Below are 18,565 nucleotides of genomic sequence, written 5' to 3' on the forward strand. Positions count from 1 at the left end.
GCAGTTCCCATGAAAGATAAAGATAAAGATAAAGATAAAGATAACTAACTTATCTTATCTACAAAGGTCACTCTACACCATTATAAATACATTGGAGCACCCAGGTATAACTCATACTCTGATTCTACACAATACCTGCTTAATACCCTTGCTAACTTAAGCATCGGAGTCCCTTGCAGGTACCCCCCACCCTCTGGGGACGAAGGATCAGCACCATCACCAAGTCCAACAAGTCGGACACAACAGCTCCGACCCACACAAAAAATCTCGTCCGAGATTGTCCTACAGTTTCAGGTAACCCTCGGAACATTGGCGCCGTTGCCGGGGAACCCTGAAGTCATCCCATCACCATGGCAGACGACCATGACAACGACCACACCTCAGATCTAGAGGAAAGAACGCCGCATAAAAACGTGAACACTACCCCAAAAGATACTTCCTAAAACAACAACAAGAAGAACTCTCCAAACGAGGGAGCCATGGATACATTTCAATACCGGTTAAAACAACTTGAAGAAGAAGCCCTACGCCAACGAGAGGCCGAGAAGGACCTACAAAGGGAAATAAGGCGACACCGGGAATTGGAGAACAAACTCCTAAAACTTGAAGCCAATGTTAAGACGAAAGCCAGCCAATCCACTCCTGAAGATAGCAACCGCAAGGAGCAAGATCCATTCACCAAGGAGATCATGAAGACGAAAATTCCAAAGGACTTTGAACTCCTAGACATGACCTTATATGACGGCACTACAGATCCCAGCCATCATCTCAGCAACTTCAGAAGCAGAATGTATCTCACCGACACCTCAGATGCAGTTCATTGCAAAGCCTTTCTAACTACTTTAACAAAAATAGCAATTAGATGGTTTGACAACCTCCCTCCTAGGTCCATCTCAAGTTTTGACGACATGGCTAAGAAATTCCTAGCCAGATTCTCCATCCAAAAGGACAAAGCTAAACATGCTCCGAGCTTACTAGGAATCAGACAAGGAGAACGGGATACCCTGCGTAACTACATGGAAAGATTCAACAAGACATGCATGGATATACAGAACCTACCAACAGAAGCCGCTATTATGGGCCTCATTAATGGCTTGCGAGAAGGGCCCTTTAGTTAATCTATATCAAAGAAGTACCCCACATCTCTGAATGAGGTGCAGGAACGAGCGGAGAAGTACATCAACATAGAGGAAAACTCCCGATTAAGAGAGACCTCGAAGGTCGGGTTCACCCCCCGGGATAAAGACAAAGATTCCAGAAAGAAGGAAGATCGACATGGAGAGAAAATAAAAAAATACCACAATTACACTCCTCTTCGGGTGTCTCTTGTGGATATATACAGAGAGGTTTGTAACACGAAAAAAATACCACCAGCTCGACCTCTCAAAGGCAAAAAAGGAGGAGGAAATCAGGCTGAATATTGTGAATACCATCGGGTCCGCGGGCACTCCACCAATGAGTGTTTCGACTTAAAAAATGTCATAGAAAAGCTCGTATGAGAAGGAAAGCTAGATCGATATCTAGCCACCCATGATGATGAACAAAGAAAAAGAATAAGAGCAGAAGATGTTGGACCAACCACGCGATCATCTCAAACGCCAGAAAGACATGTCCACATGATACACGGCGGATTTGTCGGGAGAGGAATATCCAAATCATCTCGCAAAAGACATCTCAAAGACGTATACTACGTCCCAGGAAAGAAGGAAGCACCCAACATCCCGGTGATCACTTTTACCAAAGAAGACGCATCCAGCATCGCATCAGGGAATGATGACCCCATAGTCATCACTATTATACTAGAAAACGCAAATCTCCACCACACGTTGATAGACTAGGGGAGCTCCGCCGATATCTTATTCAAAACTGCTTTCGACAAACTCGGCTTGGAAGAAAAACTCAGAGTATATCCAGACAACCTGTTCGGGCTAGGAGATATCCCAGTTCAACCGATGGGGTACATCTTGCTCCACACAACTTTCAGAAAAGGAAGTCAGTCAAGAACACTCAAAATAGATTACATCGTAGTCGACGTAAGTTCAGCTTAAAATGCCCTAATAGGTCGGACAACATTAAATCAGCTCGGCGCAATAGTCTCGACTCCGCATCTATGCATGAAGTTTCCAACTGCAGGAGGAATAGCCACGATAAAGGTAGATCAGACGATGGCACGCCGCTGTTACAACGAAAGTCTAAACCTTAGAGGCAGAGGAGAAGAATTCCACACAATTGAGCTCGGTGGAGTTCAGAGGTGGGAGGAGCTCCGCCCACAACCTGAAGGAAAAGTAGAGAAAATCCAGATCGGGACACCCCGGACCAAACAACCAACATTGGCACACTCCTAAAAGGAGACATAAAAGAATCACTCATACAGTTTCTACGAGACAACGCCAACCTCTTTGTGTGGAAGGCCGCAGACATGCCAGGCATAGATCCCAAACTAATGTGCCACAAGCTAGCAGTCTACCCAGGATCTTGGCCGGTACAACAAAGGCATAGAAAGCTAGGACCCGAACGCTCTCAAGCCGTCGAAGAATGGATACGAGCTCTACTGGAAGCAGGTTTCATAAGAGAAGTCAAATACCCGCTATGGCTTGCTAATGTCGTATTGGTAAAAATGTCAAACGGGAAGTGGAGAATATGCACTGACTATACCGATCTCAACAAAGCATGCCCGAGAGATCCTTATCCATTCCCAAACATCGATGCTTTGGTAGATGCCTCCTCTGGATATAAATACCTCTCCTTCATGGATGCATACTCAAGATATAACCAAATCCCAATGTACCCACTCGACCAAGAAAAAACCTTATTCTTAACCCCAAAGGCAAATTACTTATGCGTCGTTATGCCCTTCGGCTTTAAAAATGCAAGAGCTACTTACCAAAGATTAATGAACAAAGTTTTTTCGGATCACATCGGAAAGATCATGGAGGTCTACGTAGACGACATGCTAGTGAAGACGCAAAGTGAAGAAATGTTATTATCTGACCTGACACAAGTATTCAACACCATAAGACGACACAGCATGCGACTCAATCCCGCAAAATGTACTTTCACAGTAGAAGCTCATAAATTCTTGGGCTTTATGATCACACAGAGTGGAATCGAGGCAAACCCGGACAAGTGTAGGGCCGTACTCGACATGAAAAGTCCTACTTGTATCAAAGAGGTACAACAACTCAACAAGAGGTTGGCAGCCTTGTCCAGATTCCTGGCTGGATCAGCAATAAGATCTCTTCCCTTCTACGCCACTCTAAAGAAGGGAAAGGAGTTTGAATGGACAGCAGAATGCAAGCAAGCCTTCCAAGACTTCAAAAAATTCATGGGACGGCCACCTATATTGAGTCGGCCACGAGAAGGAGAACCACTCATATTGTACCTCACAGTGGGAAATCGGGCAATAGCCTCAGCACTGGTCCGAGAAGACAACAGTGGGCAACAACCCATATACTTTATCAGCAAAGTATTACAAGGATATGAGCTGAACTACCAGAAAATAGAAAAGTTCACTTACGCTCTCATAATAACAACTCGACGACTTCGCCCATATTTCCAATTTCACACCATTAAAGTTCGGACCAACCAGCCCATAAAAGGGATCTTACAGAAAACAGACTTGGCAGGCAGAATCTTGCAATGGGTAGTCGAGTTGTCCGAATTCGACCATCAATATGAAGCTCGGACGGCCATCAAATCTCAGTATCTGGCCGACTTCATTGCGGAATTTACGGACACACCGGAAATCCCCACAGAATGGAATCTATATGTGGATGGCTCCTCAAATAAAATGGGAAGCGGGGTTAGCGTAATAATTGAAAGCGACCAGGGAACCCAAATCGAACTCTCCCTCAAATTCGGGTTCCCTATCTCAAACAATCAAGCTGAATATGAGGCACTACTAGCTGGTTTGAAGCTGGCTAGGGAGGTTGGAGCTCAAAAACTTATCATCTTCAGCGATTCACAAGTAGTTACTTCACAAATAGCAGGAAGCTACCAAGCCAAATATCCCACTATGAAAAAGTACTTGGACAAAACCAGGGAACAGCGTGGACAACTTGGAGAGTATGAGATTCGTCACATACCCCGAGAACAAAATGCCCGGGCCGATTGGTGGACGAAATTGTGATTGCCCTCTTTGTATTTGCATGAGATTTATTTAATGGCTCTTTGGCATATGTGATCACAACTACGTTCAACTTAACCAGCAAGTGTATTGGGTCATCCAAGTAATACCTTACGTGAGTAAGGGTCGATCCCACAGAGATTGTTGGTATGAAGCAAGCTATGGTCACCTTGTAAATCTCAGTTAGGCAGATTAAATGATTATGAATTTCGAAAATTAATAATAAAAAGAAAATAAAATAGGATAGAAATACTTATGTAAATCAATAATGGGAATTTCAGATAGGCGTATGGGGATGCTGTGCTCCTCTCGAATCTCTATTTTCTTATTACATTCATCCAATCCTTCCTACTCCTTTCCATGGCAAGCTGTATGTAGGGCATCACCGTCGTCAATGGCTACTTTTCATCCTCTCGGGAAAATGGTCCTATGCGCTGTCACTGCATGGCTAATCATCTGGAGGCATCACCCTTGACAATGGCTACATCCCATCCTCTCAGTGAAAATGGTCCAAATGCTCTGTCACAGCATGGCTAATCATCTGTCGGTTCTCAATCAGGTTGGAATAGAATCCATTGATTCTTTTGCGTCTGTCACTAACGCCCAGCCATCAGGAGTTTGAGGCTCGTCACAGTCATTCAATACCGGAATCTTACTCGGAATACCACAGACAAGGTTAGACTTTCCAGATTCCCGGAATCCTACTCGGACTACCACAGACAAGGTTAGACTTTTCGGATTCTCATGAATGCCGCCATCTATCTAGCTTATACCACGAAGATTCTATTGAGGAATCTAAGAGATATGCGCCCGGCCTAAGGTAGAATGGAAGTGGTTGTCAGTCACGCGCGTTCATAGGTGAGAATGATGATGAGTGTCACGGATCATCACATTCATCAAGTTGAAGTGCAACGTATATCTTGGAATAAGAATAAAAGAGAATTGAATAGAAGATAATAGTAATTGTATTGAAACTTGAGGTACAGCAGAGCTCCACACCCTTAATCTATGGTGTGTAGAAACTCCACCATTGAAAATACATAAGTAAAAGGTTCAGGCATGGCCAAATGGCCAGCCCCCATGGTCTAAGGACTAGGCATCCAGAGATGTCTAATACACTAGTAAAAAGTCATATTTATAATAAACTAGCTACTAGGGTTTACATGAGTAAGTAATTGATGCATAAATCCACTTCCGGGGCCCACTTGGTGTATGTTTGGGCTGAGCTTGGTCTATCCACGAGCTGAGGCTTTTATTGGAGTTGAACGCCAAGTTGTAACGTGTTTTGGGCATTCAACTCCGGGTCGTGACGTGTTTCTGGCGTTTAACTCCAGACAGCAGCATGTACTTGGCGTTGAGCACCATTTTACGTAGTCAATTCCCGAATAAAGTATGAACTATTATATATTGCTGGAAAGCTCTGGATGTGTACTTTCCAACGCCGTTGAGAGCGCGCCATTTGGAGTTCGTTAGCTCCAGAAAATCCATTTCGAGTACAGGGAGGTCAGATTCCAACAGCATCAGCAGTCCTTTGTCAGCCTCCTATAAGAGTTTTGCTCAAGTCCCTCAATTTCAGCCAGAAATTACCTGAAATCACAGAAAAACACACAAACTCATAGTAAAGTCCAGAAATGTGAATTTAACATAAAAACTAATGAAAACATCCCTAAAAGTAGCTTGAACGTACTAAAAACTACCTAAAAACAATGCCAAAAAGCGTATAAATTATCCGCTCATCACAACACCAAACTTAAATTGTTGCTTGTCTCCAAGCAACTGAAAATCAAATAGGATAAAAAGAAGAGAATATACTATAAATTCCAGAATATCAATGAATATTAATTATAATTAGATGAGTGGGACTTGTAGCTTTTTGCTTCTGAACACTTTTGGCTTCTCTAGGAACTTAGAATTTTGGATAGTGTTATTGAATTTCCTAGTTAAGTATGTTGATTCTTGAACACAGCTACTTATGAGTCTTGGCCGTGGCCCTAAGCACTTTGTTTTCCAGTATTACCACTGGATACATAAATGCCACAGACACATGACTGGGTGAACCTTTTCAGATTGGGACTCAGCTTTGCTAGAGTCCCCAGTTAGAGGTGTCCAGAGCTCTTAAGCACACTCTTTTTGCTTTGGATCACGACTTTAACCACTCAGTCTCAAGCTTTTCACTTGGACCTTCATGACAGAAGCACATGGTTAGGGACAGCTTGATTTAGCCGCTTAGGCCCGGATTTTATTTTCTTGGGCCCTCCTATCCATTGATGCTCAAAGCCTTGGATCCTTTTTACCCTTGCCTTTTGGTTTTAAGGGCTATTGGCTTTTTCTGCTTGCTTTTTCTTTTTCTTTCTATTTTTTTGCCATTTTTTTCTTTTCTTTTTTTTTCTTCACAAGCTTTTTGTTTTCACTGCTTTTTCTTGCTTCAAGAATCAATTTCATGATTTTTCAGATCATCAATAACATTTCTCTTTGTTCATCATTCTTTCAAGAGCCAACAATTTTAACATTCATAAACAACAAGATCAAAAATATGCACTGTTCAAGCATTCATTCAGAAAACAAAAAGTATTGTCACCACATCAATATAATTAAACTAAATTCAAGGATAAATTCGAAATTCATGTACTTCTTGTTCTTTTGAATTAAAACATTTTTCATTTAAGAGAGGTGAAGGATTAATGGAATTTATTCATAGCTTTAAGACATAGTTACTAACTACTAATGATCATGAAGTTGAGACACAAAACATAGATAAACACAACATAAAAACCGAAAAGCAGAAAGAAATAATAACAAGGAATGAATCCACCTTAGTGGCGTCTTCTTCTTGAAGGACCAACAATGTCCTTAAGCTCTTCTATGTCCCTTCCTTGCCTTTGTTGCTCCTCCCTCATTGCTCTTTGATCTTCTCTTATTTCATGGAGAATGATGGAGTGCTCATGATGTTCCACCCTTAATTGTTCCACATTGTGGCTCAAATCTTCTAAGGAAGTGTTGAGTTGTTCCCAATAGTTGTTGGGAGGAAAGTGCATCCCTTGAGGCATCTCAGGGATTTCTTGATGATGAGCTTCCTTATGCATCTCTTGAGATCCGTGGAGGATCTCTCTTGCTTGCTCCATCCTCTTCTTGGTGATGGGCTTATCATCTTCAATGGGGATGTCTCCTTCTATGATAACTCCAGCTGAGTAACATAGATGGCAAATAAGGTGATGAAAAGCTAGCCTTGCCATGGTGGAAGGTTTTTCGGCTATTTTGTAGAATTCATTGGAGATGACTTCATTAACTTCTACTTCCTCTCCAATCATGATGCTATGAATCATGATGGCCCGATCCACAGTAACTTCAGATCGGTTGCTAGTGGGAATGATGGAGCGTTGAATGAACTCCAACCATCCTCTAGCTACAGGCTTGAGGTCCAGTCTTCTTAGTTGAACTGGCTTACCTTTGGAGTCTCTTTTCCATTGAGCTCCTTCCACACATATGTCCATTAGGACTTGGTCCAACCTTTGATTAAAGTTGACCCTTCTAGTGTAGGGGCATTCATCTCCTAGCATCATGAGCAAGTGGAATACCAACCTCACATTTTCCGGACTAAAACCTAAGTATTTCCCCCGAACCATTGTGAGGTAATTCTTTGGGCTCGGGTTCATACTTTGATCATGGTTCCTAGTGATCCATTCATTGGCATAGAACTCTTGAACCATTAAGATTCTGACTTGTTGCATGGGGTTGGTTAAGACTTCCCAACCTCTTCTTCGGATCTCATGTCGGATCTTCGGATACTCATTTTTCTTGAGCTTGAAAGGGACCTCAGGGATCACCTTCTTCTTTGTCACAACATCATAGAAGTGGTCTTGATGGCTTTTGGAGATGAATCTTTCCATCTCCCATGACTCGGAGGTGGAAGCTTTTATCTTCCTTTTTCCTTTTCTAGAGGATTCTCCGGCCTTAGGTGCCATTGATGGTAATAGAAAAACAAAAAAGCTTATGCTTTTACCACACCAAACGTAGAATATTGCTCGCCCTCGAGCAAGAGAAGAAAGAAGAGAAGAAGAAGAAGAAGAAAATATGGAGGAGAAGGGGGAGTGTAGGTTTCGGCCAAGGTAGAGAAGAGGGGGTTGTGTAGTGTGAAAATAAAGTGGAATGGAGGGGTTTATATAGGAAAAGGGGAGAGGGTAGGTTCGGCCATTTTAGGGTGGGTTTGGGTGGGAAAGTGTTTTTGAATTTGAAGGTAGGTGGGGTTTTTGGGGAAGAGTGGATGGATGTGAGTGGTGAAGAGGTGATGGGAAAGAGAGATTGAGGTGATTGGTGAAGGGTTTTGGGAAAGAGTGTTTATTGGGAGGAGACATTCAGAGATTGAAGTTGTTGGGAAGTGTGACATGGGGAAGAGTGTTATAGGATTAGGAGGTAAGGTGGGAATATGTTAAGTGTGGATCCTGTGGGGTCCACAGATCCTGAGATGATCATGTGGGATCCACAGATCCTGAGGTGATCCTGTGGGGTCCACAGATCCTGAGGTGTCAAGGAATTACATCCCTGCACCAAATAGGCAAGCAAAAATGCCTTTGCATACCATTATGGTGTTTAAACACCGAGGTGATGCACGTTCTGGGCGTTCAACGCCCATGTGAAGCATGTTCTGGGCATTCAACGCCCATGTGTAGCATGTTTCTGGTGTTGAACGCCAGTTCCATGCTTGTTACTGGCGTTTAGCGCCAGCTTTTCTCAAGGCACATTCCTGGCGTTCAAACGCCAGAATGTTACTTGTTTCTGGCATTCAGCGCCAGATTCGTGCTCTGTTCTAGCGTTGAACGCCAGCCAGATGCTCCTTACTGGCGTTGAACGCCAGTCTGCCTTTCCTCCAGGGTGTGATTTTTCTTCTGCTATTTTTTATTCTGTTTTTAATTTTTATATTTTTTTCGTGACTCCTCATGATCATGTACCTAATAAAACACAAAATAACAATAAAATAAAATAAAAATTAGATAAATAAAAATTGGGTTGCCTCCCAACAAGCGCTTCTTTAATGTCAATAGCTTGACAGTGGGCTCTCTTGGAGCCACAAGGTGATCAGGTCAATGTTGTATAGTCCCAAAACCAAACTTAGAGTTTGGATATGGGGTCTTAACACCAAACTTAGAGTTTGGTTGTGGCCTCCCAACACCAAACTTAGAGTTTGACTGTGGGGGCTCTTCTTGACTTTAAACTGAGAGAAGCTCTTCATGCTTACTCTCTTTTGTCACAGAGGGATGGCCATGTGTCTTAAACACAAGGTAGTCCCCATTCATTTGAAGGACTAATTCACCTCTGTTGACATCTATCACAGCTCCTGCTGTGGCTAGGAAAGGTCTTCCAAGGATGATGCATTCATCCTCTTCCTTCCTAGTGTCTAAGACTATAAAATCAGCAGGGATGTAAAGGCCTTCAACCTTTACTAACACGTCCTCTACTATTCCATAAGCTTGTCTCAATGACTTGTCTGCCAATTGTAATGAGAACAAGGCAGGTTATACCTCAATGATTCCCAGCTTTTCCATTACAGAGAGTGGCATAAGATTTATCCCTGACCCCAGATCACATAGAGCTTTTTCAAAGGTCAATGTGCCTATGGTACAAGGTATTAAGAATTTGCCAGGATCTTATTTCTTTTGAGGTAAAATTTGCTGAATCCAGGTATCTAGTTCACTAATGAGCAAGGGAGGTTCACTTTCCCAAGTCTCATTACCAAACAACTTGGCATTCAGCTTCATGATAGCTCCTAAATATTGAGCAACTTGCTCTCCAGTCACATCTTCATCATCTTCAGAGGAAGAATAGTCTTCAGAGCTCATGAATGGCAGAAGGAGATTTAATGGAATCTCTATGGTCTCTATATGAGCCTCAGATTCCCTTGGATCTTTAATAGGAAACTCCCTATTGCTTGAGAGACGTCCCAGGAGGTCTTCCTCACTAGGATTTTCGTCCTCCTCCTCCCTTGTGCATTCGGCCATATTGATCACATCAATGGCCTTGCACTCTCCTTTTGGGTTCTCTTCTGTATTGCTTGGGAGAATACTGGGAGGAGTTTCAATGACTTTCTTACTTAGCTGGCCCACTTGTGCCTCCATATTTCTGATGGAGGATCTTGTTTCACTCATGAAACTGAAAGTGGCTTTTGACAGATCAGATACTAGATTGGCTAGATTAGAAGTGCTTTGTTCAGAATTCTCTGTCTGTTGCTGAGAAGATGATGGAAAAGGCTTGCTATTGCTCAGCCTATTGCGTCCACCATTGTTAAAGCCTTGTTGAGGATTTTGTTGATCCTTCCATGAGAAATTTGGATGATTTCTCCATGATGAATTATAGGTGTTTCTATAAGGTTCACCCATGTAATTTACCTCTGCTATTGCAGGGTTCTTAGGATCATAAGCTTCTTCAGAAGTTGCCTCTTTAGTACTGTTGGATGCATTTTGCCATCCATTCAGACTTTGAGAGATCATGTTGACTTGCTGAGTCAACACTTTGTTCTGAGCCAATATGGCATTCAGGGCATCAATTTCAAGAACTCCTTTCCTCTGAGGTGTCCCATTATTCACGGAATTCCTCTCAGAAGTGTACATGAATTAGTTATTTGCAACCATGTCAATTAGTTCTTGAGCTTCTGCAGGCGTTTTCTTTAGGTGAATGGATCCACCTGCAGAATGGTCCAATGACATTTTTGAAAATTCAGATAGACCATAATAGAATATATCTAATATGGTCCATTCTGAAAACATGTCAGATGGACACCTTTTGGTCAACTGCTTGTATCTTTCCCAAGCTTCATAAAGGGATTCACCATCTTTTTGTTTGAAGGTTTGAACATCCACTCTAAGCTTGCTCAGCTTTTGAGGAGGAAAGAATTTATCCAAGAACGCCGTGACCAGCTTATCCCATGAGTCCAGGCTATCCTTAGGTTGTGAATCCAACCATATTCTAGCTCTGTCTCTTACTACAAAAGGGAAAAGCATGAGTCTATAGACTTCAGGATCTACTCCATTCATCTTTACAGTCTCACAAATCTGCAAGAATTCAGTTAAAAACTGATAAGGATCTTCAGATGGAAGTCCATAGAACTTGCAGTTTTGTTGCATTAAGGCAACTAATTGAGGCTTAAGCTCAAAATTATTGGCTCCAATGGCAGGAATAGAGATGCTTCTTCCATCAAATTTGGACGTGGGCTTGGTAAAGTCACCAAGCATCCTTCTTGCATTATCATTATTGGGCTCGGCTGCCATCTCCTTCTCTTGTTCAAAATTTTTTGAAAGGTTACTTCTGTATTGTTGTAATTTAGCTTCTCTTAGTTTTCTCTTCAGAGTCCTCTCAGGTTCTGGATCAGCTTCAACAAGAGTGTCTTTTTCCTTGTTCCTGCTCATATGAAAGAGAAGAAACCAAGAAAAGAAGGAGGAATCCTCTATGTCACAGTATAGAGATTCCTTTATGTTAGTAGAAAAAGAAAGGGGAGAAGAGAGAAAAGTGAAGAATCCAAACACAAGGGATAGATTGGGTTCGGATTTTTAGATGAGGAGAGGTGAAGAGAAGTGTTAGTAAATAAATAATTAAATAGAATAAGAAAAGAGATAGAGAATTTCGAAAATAATTTTGAAAAAGTGGTTGGTGATTTTCGAAAATTAAAGATAAGATATGATTAAAATTAAAATTTAAAACAACTAAAAAGAATTTTTGAAAAAGAGAGAGGTATTTTTGAAAATTAGAGAGGGATAGGTAGTTAGTTGGTTTTGAAAAAGATAAGAAACAAACAAGAAGTCAAATAGTTAGTTAAAACAAAAATATTAAAATTAAATTTGAAAAAGATGAGAAGATAAGAAGTTAGATAAGATATTTTGAAATCAAATTTTGAAAAAGATAAAATTTTGAAAAGGATAAGATAAAAAGATAAGATTCTTAAGAAAAAGACATTTTGAAAAAGATTTAATTTTTTTAAAATGACTTAACTAACAAGAAACTACAAGATAAGATTCTAGGATTTAAAGATTGAACCTTTCTTAACAAGAAAGTAACAAACTTCAAATTTTTGAACCAATCACATTAATTGTTAGCATATTTTCGAAACTATGATATAAAAATGAGGAAAAGGATTTTGAAAATAGTTGGAAAAAGAATTTAAAAAGATAAGTTTTTTTAAAATTGAAAATTTGACTTGACTTGTAAGAAACAACTAATTTTAAAAATTTTTGACCAAGTCAACCCAAAATTTCGAAAATTTGGAGAGAAAAAAGGAAAAGATATATTTTTGATTTTTTTGAATTTTTAATTATGAGAGAGAAAAACACAAATATGACCCAAAACATGAAAATTTTGGATCAAAACACTTAATGCATGCAAGAACACTATGAATGTCAAGATGAACACCAAGAACACTGTGAAGATCATGATGAACATCAAGAACATATTTTTGAAAAATTTTTGATGCAAAGAAAACATGCAAGACACCAAACTTAGAAATCTTTAATGCATGGACTCTTACAAACGAAAAATGCATATGAAAAACAACAAACAACACAAAACAAGAAATCATCAAGATCAAACAAGAAGACTTGTCAAGAACAACTTGAAGATCGTGAAGAACACCATGAATGCATGAATTTTTTCGAAAAATGCAAGAAAAATTTTTAAGGCATGCAATTGACACCAAACTTAAAATTTGACTCAAGACTCAAACAAGAAACGCAAAATATTTTTGATTTTTATGATTTTCTAATTTTTTTGTATTTTTATTTTATTTTTTCGAAAATATTCTTTTAGAAAAACGAAAATAAAAGAAAAATTTTGAAAACTTTTTGAAAAGAAAATAAAAAGAAAAATACCTAATCTGAGCAGCAAGATGAACCGTCAGTTGTCCATACTCGAACAATCCCCGGCAACGGCGCCAAAAACTTGGTGGACGAAATTGTGATTGCCCTCTTTGTATTTGCATGAGATTTATTTAATGGCTCTTTGGCATATGTGATCAAAACTACGTTCAACTTAACCAGCAAGTGTACTGGGTCATCCAAGTAATACCTTACGTGAGTAAGGGTCGATCCCACAGAGATTGTTGGTATGAAGCAAGCTATGGTCACCTTGTAAATCTCAGTTAGGCAGATTAAATGATTATGAATTTCGAAAATTAATAATAAAAAGAAAATAAAATAGGATAGAAATACTTATGTAAATCAATAATGGGAATTTCAGATAGGCGTATGGGGATGCTGTGCTCCTCTCGAATCTCTACTTTCTTGTTACATTCATCCAATCCTTCCTACTCCTTTCCATGGCAAGCTGTATGTAGGGCATCACCGTCGTCAATGGCTACTTTTCATCCTGTCGGGAAAATGGTCCTATGTGCTGTCACTGCATGGCTAATCGTCTGGAGGCATCACCCTTGACAATGGCTACATCCCATCCTCTCAGTGAAAATGGTCCAAATGCTCTGTCACAGCACGGCTAATCATCTGTCGGTTCTCAATTAGGTTGGAATAGAATCCATTGATTCTTTTGCGTCTGTCACTAACGCCCAGCCTTCAGGAGTTTAAGGTTCGTCACAGTCATTCAATACCGGAATCTTACTCGGAATACCACAGACAAGGTTAGACTTTCCAGATTCCCGGAATCCTACTCGGAATACCACAGACAAGGTTAGACTTTCTGGATTCCCATGAATGCCGCCATCTATCTAGCTTATACCACGAAGATTCTGTTGGGGAATCTAAGAGATATGCGCCCGGCCTAAAGTAGAACGGAAGTGGTTGTCAGTCATGCGCGTTCATAGGTGAGAATGATGATGAGTGTTACGGATCATCACATTCATCAAGTTGAAGTGCAACGTATATCTTGGAATAAGAATAAAAGAGAATTGAATAGAAGATAATAGTAATTGTATTGAAACTTGAGTTATAGCAGAGCTCCACACCCTTAATCTATGGTGTGTAAAAACTCCACCGTTGAAAATACATAAGTGAAAGGTTCAGGCATGGCCGAATGGCCAGCCCCATGGTCTAAGGACTAGGCATCCAGAGATGTCTAATACACTAGTAAAAAGTCCTATTTATAATAAACTAGCTACTAGGGTTTACATGAGTAAGTAATTGATGCATAAATCCACTTTCGGGGCCCACTTGGTGTATGTTTGGGCTGAGCTTGGTCTATCCACGAGCTGAGGCTTTTATTGGAGTTGAACGCGAAGTTGTAACGTGGTTTGGGTGTTCAACTCCGGGTCGTGAAGTGTTTCTGGCGTTTAACTCCAGACAGCAGCATGTACTTGGCGTTGACCGCCATTTTACGTCATCAATTCCCGAATAAAGTATGGACTATTATATATTTCTGGAAAGCTCTGGATGTATACTTTCCAACGCCGTTGAGAGCGCGCCATTTGGATTTCTGTAGCTCCAGAAAATCCATTTCGAGTGGAGGGAGGTCAGATTCCAACAGCATCAGCAGTCCTTTGTCAGCCTCCTATCAGAGTTTTGCTTAAGTCCCTCAATTTCAGCCAGAAATTACCTGAAATCATAGAAAAACACACAAAATCATAGTAAAGTCCAGAAATGTGAATTTAACATAAAAACTAATGAAAACATCCCGAAAAGTAGCTTGAACTTACTAAAAACTACCTAAAAACAATGCCAAAAAGCGTATAAATTATCCGCTCATCACCGATGCACTCTCAAAACTAGCCAGCACCAAACCAGGAGGAAACAAAAGAAGCCTAATCCAAGAAATTCTATAGAATCCATCAATCTCAGAGGAAGAAAAAGTCCTAGCCATAACAGGTCGCGATCAGGGATGGATGACTCTCATAATTAACTACCTCAGAACAGAAGCTCTCCCCACAGATGAGAAAGAGTCAAAGAGGTTAAAATGAGAAGCACAATACTATACCATCATAAATAATACTCTATACAAAAGAGGGATTTCAATACCACTACTAAAATGTGTGTCGACATCCAACACAAAAGATGTCCTAGAAGAAGTACACAGTGGCATTTGTGGCAATCACCCCGGAGCACAGGCACTCGCCAAAAAAGTACTTCGGGCAGGATTTTATTGGCCAACTCTACAAAAAGAAGCCACAGAATTTGTAAGGACATGTTCACCATGTCAGAAGCATGCCAACTTCGACACCGCTCTGCCAGAGGAACTCATCAGCGTAACCTCACCTTGGCCATTCGCAAAATGGAGGACTCAATCTTCTCAGACCTTTTCCTCAAGGATCAGGACAAGTCAAGTTCCTCATAGTATCAATAGACTACTTCACAAAATGGATCGAGGCAGAACCCCTAGCCAATGCCACAGCTCAAAGAAGTCGGAAATTCCTATATAGAAACATCGTTACAAGGTTCGGAGTTCCATACTCTATTGATGAGCGGATAATTTGTATACTTTTTGGCATTGTTTTTAGTATGTTTTTGTTATGATCTAGTTAGTTTTTAGTATATTTTTATTAGTTTTTAGTTAAAATTCACTTTTCTGGACTTTACTATGAGTTTGTGTGTTTTTCTGTGATTTCAGGTATTTTCTGGCTGAAATTGAGGGACCTGAGCAAAAATCTGATTCAGAGACCAAAAAGGACTGCAGATGCTGTTGGATTCTGACCTCCCTGCACTCGAAGTGGATTTTCTGGAGCTACAGAAGCCCAATTGGCGCGCTCTCAACGGCGTTGGAAAGTAGACATCCTGGGCTTTCCAGCAATATATGATAGTCCATACTTTGCCCAAGATTTGATGGCCCAAACCGGCGTTCAAAGTCACCTCAAGAAATCCCAGCGTTAAACGCTGGAACTGGCACCCAAATGGGAGTTAAACGCCCAAACTGGCACTAAAGCTGGCGTTTAACTCCAAGAGGAGTCTCTGCACGAAATTTGCTTCATTGCTCAGCCCAAGCACACACCAAGTGGGCCCGGAAGTGGATTTTTATGTCATTTACTCATTTCTGTACACCTTAGGTTACTAGTTCTTATAAGTAGGACCTTTTACTATTGTATTAGAGGACTTTGGTAGCTATCTTCGTTTTGTATGCTATCTTAGATCATTGGGAGGCTGGCCATTCGGCCATGCCTAGACCTCATGCTTATGTATTTTCAACGGTGGAGTTTCTACACACCATAGATTAAGGTGTGGAGCTCTGCTGTACCTCAAGTATTAATGCAATTACTATTGTTCTTCCATTCAATTCCGCTTGTTCTTTGTCCAAGATATCATTTGTTCTTCAACTTGATGAAGGTGATGATTGTCACGAATCATCACCATTCTCACCCATGAACAAAGTGACTGACAACCACTCTTGTTCTACAAGCAACTAAGGCCATAGTGAATATCTCTTGGATTCCTGATTGCACGATGCATGGTTGATCGCCTGACAACCGAGTGCTCGCCTGACAAACGAGCCAACCATTCCGTGAGATCAGAGTCTTCGTGGTATAGGCGAGAACTGATGGCAGCATTCAAGAGAATCCAGAAGGTCTAACCTTGTCTGTGGTATTCTGAGTAGGATTCAATGACTGAATGACTGTGACGTGCTTCAAACTCCTGAGGGCGGGGCGTTAGTGACAGACGCAAAAGAATCACTGGATTCTATTCCGGCCTGATTGAGAACCGACAGATGAATTCCGCTATGCTGTGACAGAGCATATGCAATCGCTTTCACTGAGAGGATGGGAGGTAGCCACTGACAACGGTGAAACCCTTGCTTAAGCTTGCCATGGAAAGGAGTAAGAAGGATTGGATGAAGACAGTAGGAAAGCAAAGAGACGGAAGGGAAGGCATCTTCATGCGCTTATCTGAAGTTCCTACTAATGAATTACATAAGTATCTCTATCTTTACCTTTGTGTTATTTTCGTTCATCACCATTACTACTTGAGTTTGCCTGACTAAGATTTACAAGATGACCATAGCTTGCTTCAATACTAACAATCTCCGTGGGATCGACCCTTACTCGCGTAAGGTTTATTACTTGGACGACCCAGTGCACTTGCTGGTTAGTTGTGCGAAGTTGTGTAATGCCATGGTATTGAGATACCACGTTTTTGGAGCCATTACTGGGGATTATGAGAGTTGTGAAAAAGTATTGTTCACAATTTCGCGCACCAAGTTTTTGGCGCCGTTGCCGGGGATTGTTCAAGTTTTGAGCAAGCCTTTTGTCCGGTAACATTGATGCCAAAATCCGGCAACAGCACCAAGTTTTTGGCGCCGTTGCCGGGGATTGTTCAAGTTTTGAGCAAGCTTTTGGTAACATCAGTGCCAAGATCCGGCAACAACACCAAGTTTTTGGCGTTATTGCCAGGGATTGTTCAAGTTTGGACAACTGACGGTTCATCTTGTTGCTTAGATTAGGTATTTATTTTTTTTCGAAATTCTTGAAGATGAATTCTAGAGTTTCATGATGATTTGTTGAAATCTGGCTGGCTGAGAAGCCATGTCTAATCTCATTGGACTGAGGTTTCAACTTATCACCACAAGAGCTTGTTGATTTTCTATCAATCTTGCTTTTGGAGCAGTGATCTGCTAAGGCTTGGCTGGCCTCTGGCCATGTCTAGTGTTTTGGACCGAAGCTTTCTTTGAAAGCTTGGCTGGCTGTGAAGCCATGTCTAGTTCCTGGACCGGAGTCTTAGACTAGCATTGCACTGATTCCTGGAATTCTCATTAAGAATTTTGATACCTTTTTCCACTTAATTTTCGAAAAACACAAAAAAAAAAATTCAGAAAAATCTTAAAATCCAAAAATATTTCTTGTTTGAGTCTAGTGTCTCATCATAAGTTTGGTGTCAATTGCATTCATGTGTCTTAAGAATCTTCAAGTAATTCTTGATGATTTTCGTGCTCTGATCTTTGAATTCTATTGACTTGATTGTTTTGTGTGTCTCATATGCATTTTCATTTTGTTAGTGTCAGTAGTATACAAACTGCTAAGTTTGGTGTCTTACATGCATTGTTATTTGATTCTTGTTGCATTTTGATTTGTTCTTATTATTAAAAATCCAAAAATATTTTTAATTTGTGTCTTTTCAAGTCAATAATACAGAGAATTGAAGATTCAGAACATACAGCAGAGGAATTGCACAGAAAAAGCTGGGCGTTCAAAACGCCCAGTGAAGAAGGACAGACTGGCGTTTAAACGCCAGCCAGGGTACCTGGTTGGGCGTTTAACGCCCAAACGGGTAGCATTTTGGGCGTTAAACGCCAGAATGGATACCATTCTGGGCGTTTAACGCCAGGATGGCTAGAAGGGAAGATTTTGTTTTCAAATCAATTTTTTTTTCTAAGTTTTCAAAAATCTTTTCAAAATCAAATCTTTTTCAAATCAATTTTTCAATCAAATCTTTTTCAAAATCAATTTCTTTCCATTTTTTTAGATACTTACTATCAATTAATGATTTGATTCAACATTTCAAGTATGTTGCCTTTTCTGTTGAGAAAGGTTTA

At 40.6% G+C, this 18,565-nt stretch overlaps 1 non-coding gene across 1 annotated transcript; it reads left to right on the top strand.

Annotated features, from left to right (window-relative positions):
• The first annotated feature begins 10,882 nt into the window (after nucleotides 1-10,882).
• Nucleotides 10,883-10,986, top strand: LOC112805002 (small nucleolar RNA R71). Its single transcript, XR_003203617.1, has one exon. It is a non-coding gene; the product is annotated as a small nucleolar RNA R71 (small nucleolar RNA).
• The last annotated feature ends 7,579 nt before the right edge of the window (nucleotides 10,987-18,565 follow it).

Source organism: Arachis hypogaea, chromosome 5 (genome assembly GCF_003086295.3).
Source record: "Arachis hypogaea cultivar Tifrunner chromosome 5, arahy.Tifrunner.gnm2.J5K5, whole genome shotgun sequence".
Taxonomy (NCBI): domain Eukaryota; kingdom Viridiplantae; phylum Streptophyta; class Magnoliopsida; order Fabales; family Fabaceae; genus Arachis; species Arachis hypogaea.